This window comes from Mustelus asterias, unplaced genomic scaffold (genome assembly GCF_964213995.1).
Source record: "Mustelus asterias unplaced genomic scaffold, sMusAst1.hap1.1 HAP1_SCAFFOLD_929, whole genome shotgun sequence".
NCBI lineage: Eukaryota > Metazoa > Chordata > Chondrichthyes > Carcharhiniformes > Triakidae > Mustelus > Mustelus asterias.
Genome location: NW_027590875.1, coordinates 52,491 through 59,785, shown reverse-complemented (window position 1 = coordinate 59,785; position 7,295 = coordinate 52,491).

Sequence of the window (7,295 nt, the reverse complement as noted above, 5' to 3'; positions counted from 1 at the left end):
CCAATCCCATTTTCCAGCACTCGATCCATAGCCTTGTCATAGAGTTTACAGAATGGAAACAGGCCCTTCGGCCCATCTTATCCATGCTGCCCTTTCTTTTTAAACCCCTAAACTAATCCCAATTGCCCACATTTGCCCCATATCCCTCTATACCCATCGTGCCCATTTAACTATCTAAACGCTTTTAAAAAATAAAATTGTACCCGCCTCTACTACTGCCTCTGGCAGCTCGTTCCAGACACTCACCACCCTCTGTGTGATAAAATTGCCCCTCTGGACACTTTTGTATCTTTCCCCTCTCTCCTTAAACCTGTGCCATCTAGTTTTAGACTCCCCTACCTTTAGGAAAAGATATTGACTATTGAGCTGATCTGTGCCCCTCATTATTTTATAGACCTCTAGAAGATCACCCCTCAGCCTCCTACGCTCCAGAGAAAAAAGTCCCAGTCTATTCAGCCTATCCTTATAACTCAATCCATCAAGTCCCAGTCGCATCCTCGGAAATCTTTTCTGCACTCTTTCTAGTTTAATAATTATATGCTCTGGCGTTTGAGTTGCTGATCTAAATGCCTCTTGTGGTTTTTCCCGCTTCTACCATCCTTTCAGGCCGTGAGCTGCAGATCCCATCACCCTGTGGATGAAAACATTTTCCCTCAAATCCACACAAACACCTGCCCTTTACCTTAACTCCACGCCCCTCTGGTTATTGACACCTCTACTAAAGGGAAAAGGTTTCTTCCTATCCGTGTGCCACATAATTGTGTTCATATCACTCAGCTCCCCCCCCACCCCCCGCCCCCACCTGAAAGCATTCCCCACCACCACCCACTACACCCACTCCACCTCCAGCCGTCTCTGCTCTAAGGTAAAAAACCCAGCCTAACCAGCCTCTCCTCATAGCTGAAACTCTCCAGCCCAGGCAGCATCCTGGTGAATCTCCTCTCCACCGTCTCCAGTATAATCACATCCTTCCTGTAGTGTGATGACCAGAGCTGTGCACAGTTCTCTTGCTCTGGTCCAACCAGCATTTTATACACTTCCATCATCACCTCCCAGCTCTTATAGTCTATGCTGCGGCTGCTAAAGGCAAGTATCCTACATGTCGTCTTAACCACCTCATCTACCTGTCTTGCTGCTTTTGGAGATCCACATATCTGCAGCCCAAATTCATTCTGGTCCTCTGCACTTCCTCAGACTCGACCGGACATGGTACATTTCCTTGCCCGGATAGTCGTCCCAAATGCATGGCCTCACATTCGTCAGGTGTAAATTACATTTGCCCATTTGCCCAGCCTTTCAGTTTCCTCAGCACGGTGGCACAGTGGTTAGCACTGCTGCCCCACAGCGCCAGGGACGTGTGTTCCATTTCTGGCTTGGACCACATCTGTGTGGAGTTTGCACATTCTCCCCGTGTCTGCATGGGTTTCCTCTGGGTGCTCCAGTTTCCGCCCACAGTCGGAAGACTTGTGGGTTAGGTGGATTGGCCAGGATATACTGGACTTACTGTCAGGGAGAATTGCTTGGGTAAATGCATGGGGTTCAGGGGATATCGCCTGGGTGGGATTGTGCTCAGTCCAGACTCGATGGGCTGAATGGCCTCCTTCTGCACTGTAGGATTCTATGATTCCTGTCATCTAAGGCTTTCCTCCTCAATATTTACCACACCACCAATTTTTGTATCATCTGCAAACTTACTGATCACACCTCACACATTCAAGTCCAGACCATCAATGTACACTACAAACAGCAAGGGACCCAGCATCGATCCCTGTGGAACCCCACTGAACACAGGCTTGCAGTCACAAAAACAACCTTCCACCATCACCCTCTGCCACTCAGCCATTTTGAATATAATTTACCAAATTGACCTGGTTCCAATCGGAATCACTTCCTTGTTCAGTCTTCCATATTTGTCAAAAGCTTTTCTGAAGAACACGTAGACTACATCGACTGCACTTCCCTCATCTCCTCATCCAGTCACCTCCTCAATATATTCCAGCGAATTGTCAGACATGATCTCCCCCTGTCAAAGGCACGCTGACTATTGTTCATAAATCCTTACCTCTCGAAGTGGAGATTAATTCTGTCCCTCAGGTTGTTTCCCAATCATTTCCCGAACACGGATATGGTGATGGTGGTGTCCTGGCCGTGATCTTGGATATCTCCAGGGCACCTTGCAGGATGGCAGTATGGCACAGTGGTTAGCACTGCTGCCTCACAGCATCAGGGATCCCATTTCAATTCCTGGGATTCCATCAGCACCAGTGAAGCTTCTTTTTAAAACTTTGTTCCATTCTCACATCTCGCCTGTTGGGATTTCTCCTATTACAAGAACGTGTGGTGTTCCTCTGGAAAGAATCCACTGTGAGCAAGTCCAGTTTCTCGCAGCTCCCCAATGTCCACATTCAGCCTTGTAAATTCAGTCTCGGTCACAGCCGTCCCGTGTACATCATCAACCTGCATAAGTTCATTGGTAAGGTCAGGGCACATCGTGCTGATGTTTCAGCTTGAGATGCAAAAGACTGATTTGATTTGAATTGATTTGGTTTATTATTTTCACATATAATAAATATGTGATCCAAGCCGGGAATCGAACTCAGGTCCCTGTGAGACAGCAGTGCTAACCATTGTGCCACCATGCTGCCGACTCAGGAACAGCTTCTTCTCTGCTGCCATCTGACGTTTTAATGGGCCCACATCGCATTCAGATGATCTTATTCTACACCCTCGCTCTGAGTCCAACATTACATTCTGCACTCTCTCCTTCTCCATGTTCAGGGTTACAGTGTTACAGAGTTCAGTGTTGGGCCAGGGAGATGGTGTCTGTGGACCTGTTGGGGAGGTTGGTGAACTGTAGTGTATCCAGGCAATCTGGGAGGCCGGAATTGATTCATGCCATGACTAACCTTTTGATGCATTTCATAACATTGGATATAAAGTGAAAAGTGTTGTTGCTTGAGTGCCATACAGACAAAGCATACTGTACATAGAGAAGGAGAGAGGGCAGAATGTAATGTTGCAGTCATAGCTAGGATGTAGTAAAAGATCATCTTAATGCAATGTGGGTCCATTCAAACGTCTGATGGCAGCAGAGAAGCTGTTCCTGAGTCGGCAGCATGGTGGCACAATGGTTAGCGCTGCTGTCTCACAGGAACCTGAGTTCGATTCCCGGCTTGGATCACTGTCTGTGTGGAATTTGCACATTCCACCCGTATGCGCATGGGTTTGCTCCGGATGCTCCAGTTTTCCCCCACAGTCCAAAATGTGCAGGTTAGGTTGATTGGCCATGTTAACTGCCCATTAGCGTCCTGGGATATGTATGTTTGGGGGATTAGCAGGGTGCATATGTGGGATTTCGGGGATAGGACCTGGGTGGGATTGTTGTCGGCGTAGACCCGATGGGTCAAATGGCCCCCTTCTGCACTGTAGTGATTCTATGATTCTATGAGTCGGTTGGTCCATGTCCTCACACATTTTTTATCTTTTTCTCTGATGGAACAAGTGGGAAAAGTTGATGTCCGTGGTGCGCTATTCCTGAATTAGGCTGGTTGCTTTTGTGAGGTAACGGGAGGTTGAGACAGAGTTAATGAGTGGGAGGTTGGTTTGAGTGATGGACTGGTCTGCATTCACCAAGAACAAAGAACAAAGAACAAAGAACAATACAGCACAGGAACAGGCCCTTCGGCCCTCCAAGCCCGCGCCGCTCCCCGGTCCAGGATTGAATCCCGAATCCAGGATCCCCGCCCAATTTTCCAGCCTATCTACATACCAATATCCTATCCACCGAGCTGTCCCTCACAGCTACGATGCTTTGTTCATTACAACCTATTAACTTACCCCCACCCCCCCATTCCAGACCATGTGATCTCCAGGGAGAGGCGAAAACCCAGAGTGAAAAACCCCAGGGCCAATATGGGGAAAAAAAATCTGGGAAATTCCTCTCCGACCCCCTGAGGCGATCGAAACGAGTCCAGGAGATCACAATGGCCCCGATCGGAAAATGCTTCCCAACCCTAGTCATTTCCACTTCCACGAACACCATATGAATTCCCTGCCCCCGAGACAGGTTCCCAACTATCCGCAGTCTCACTCTGTACTGGCACCAGCAAGATGATCGTAGAATGAAGCCTTGAAACGAGAAACCAGGAACAATTAGCCCGCGCCGCTCCCTGGTCCAAACTAGACCACTCTTTTGTATCCCTCCATTCCCACTCCGTTCATATAGCTGTCTAGATAAGTCTTAAACGTTCCCAGTGTGTCCGCCTCCACCACCTTGCCCGGCAACACATTCCAGGCCCCCACGACCCTCTGTGTGAAATATGTCCTTCTGATATCTGTGTTAAACCTCCCCCCCTTCACCTTGAACCTATGACCCCTCGTGAACGTCACCACCGACCCGGGGAAAAGCTTCCCACCGTTCACCCTATCTATGCCTTTCATAATTTTATACACCTCTATTAAGTCTCCCCTCATCCTCCGTCTTTCCAAGGAGAACAACCCCAATTTCCCCAATCTCTCCTCATAACCAAGCCCCTCCATACCAGGCAACATCCTGGTAAACCTCCTCTGTACTCTCTCCAAAGCCTCCACGTCCTTCTGGTAGTGTGGCGACCAGAACTGGACGCAGTATTCCAAATGCGGCCGAACCAACGTTCTATACATCTGCAACATCAGACCCCAACTTTTATACTCTATGCCCCGTCCTATAAAGGCAAGCATGCCATATGCCTTCTTCACCACCTTCTCCACCTGTGACGTCACCTTCAAAGATCTGTGGACTTGCACACCCAGGTCCCTCTGCGTCTCTACACCCTTTATGGTTCTTCCATTTATCGTGTAGCTCCTCCCTACATTATTCCCACCAAAATGCATCACTTCGCATTTATCAGGATTGAACTCCATCTGCCATTTCCTTGCCCAAATTTCCAGCCTATCTATATCCTTCTGTAGCCTCTGACAATGTTCCTCACTATCTGCAAGTCCTGCCAGTTTTGTGTCGTCCGCAAACTTACTGATCACCCCAGTTACTCCTTCTTCCAGATCATTTATATAAATCACAAACAGCAGAGGTCCCAATACAGAGCCCTGCGGTACACCACTAGTCACAGGCCTCCAGCCGGAAAAAGACCCTTCCACTACCACCCTCTGTCTTCTATGACCAAGCCAGTTCTCCACCCATCTAGCCACCTCCCCCTTTATCCCATGGGATCCAACCTTTTTCACTAGCCTACCATGAGGGACTTTGTCAAATGCTTTACTAAAGTCCATATAGACAACATCCACGGCCCTTCCTTCGTCAACCATTTTGGTCACTTCTTCAAAAAACACCACCAGGTTCGTGAGGCATGACCTCCCTCTCACAAAACCATGTTGACTATCGTTAATGAGTTTATTCCTTTCTATATGCGCATACACCCTATCTTTAAGAATCTTCTCCAACAACTTCCCCACCACGGACGTCAAGCTCACCGGCCTATAATTACCCGGGTTATCCTTCCTACCCTTCTTAAATAACGGGACCACATTGGCTATCCTCCAATCCTCTGGGACCTCACCTGTGTCCAGTGACGAGACAAAGATTTGCGTCAGAGGCCCAACTATTTCACCTCTCGTCTCCCTGAGCAGCCTTGGATAGATTCCATCAGGCCCTGGGGATTTGTCAGTCTTTATATTCTCTAACAAACCTAACACTTCCTCCTTTGTAATGGAGATTTTCTCCAACGGTTCAACACTCCCCTCCGAGACACTCCCAGTCAACACATCCCTCTCCTTAGTGAATACCGACGCAAAGTATTCATTTAGGATCTCCCCTACCTCTTTGGGCTCCAAGCATAAGTCCCCACTTTTGTCCCTGAGAGGTCCGATTTTTTCCCTTACAACCCTTTTGTTCCTAACGTATGAATAAAATGCCTTGGGATTCTCCTTAATCCTGTCTGCCAAGAACATTTCGTGACCCCTTTTTGCTCTTCTAATTCCCCGTTTGAGTATTTTCCTACTTTCATTATACTCCTCCAGAGCTCCCTCCGTTTTTAGCTGCTTGGACCTAACATACGCCTCTCTTTTCCTTTTGACCAGTCCCTCAATTTCCCTGGTTATCCACGGTTCTCTAATCCTACCCTTCCTATCCTTCTTTTTTACAGGCACATGCTTGTCCTGTAGCCCTAACAACCGTTCCTTAAAAGACTGCCACATACCAGATGTGGATTTACCCTCAAACAGCCTCTCCCAATCAAGAGCTGCCAATTTCTGCCTGATCCCAATAAGGTTAGCCTTCCCCCAATCCAACACCTTACCCTTGGGACACCACTCATCCTTTTCCATCACTATCCTAAAGCTAACAGAATTGTGGTCACTATTTGCCACATGTTCCCCGACCAAAACTTTGAAGACCTGACCGGGCTCATTCCCCAGCACCAGGTCCAGTATAGCCCCCTCTCTAGTTGGGCTGTCCACATATTGTTCCAACGAACCCTCCTGTACACATTTTACAAATGCCTCACCATCCAGAGTCCCTGCCCTCAGCGATTTCCAGTCTATACCAGGGAAATTGAAGTCTCCCACTACAACAACCCTATATTTCCTGCACCTATCCAGTATCTCCTGACATATCCATTCTTCCACTTCCCTTGGGCTGTTGGGGGGCCTGTAGTACACCCCCAACATAGTGACTGCGCCTTTCCTGTTTCTAAGCTCCACCCAGAGTGACTCGCTACACGACTCCTCCGAATTGTCCTCCCTCTGCACCGCTGTAATATGCTCTCCAACCAATACCGCTACTCCCCCACCTCTTTTGGCCCCTCCTCTGTCTCGCCTAAAACACTTGTACCCTGGAATATTCAGCTGCCAGTCCTGTCCCTCTTTCAACCAAGTCTCTGTCACCGCAACCACATCCAAATTCCTCGTGCGCATTAAGGCCCCAAGTTCGTCTGTTTTACCTGCTACGCTCCTTGCATTGAAGTATAAGCACTCCAGACCCCCAGGCTCAGTGAGGTCGTCCTCCCCCAGAGTGCTCTTCTTCTTTGCCAGCCTTGTCCCAGCCCCAAGCTCGTCCCCAGCCACCACACTTATAGACCTAATAGTTTGATCCCCACCCCCCTGCCATACTAGTTTAAACCCCCCCGAACTGCATTAGCAAAGCTCCCAGCCAGGATATTTGTGCCCTTCCAACTTAGTTGTGACCCCTCCCTCTTGTACAGGTGCCATCCTCTCCTGAAAACCTCCCATTGGTCTATGAAAATAAAGCCCTCCCTCCTGGACCAGTCCTTTAGCCAGGCATTCATTTGAACCAACTCCCT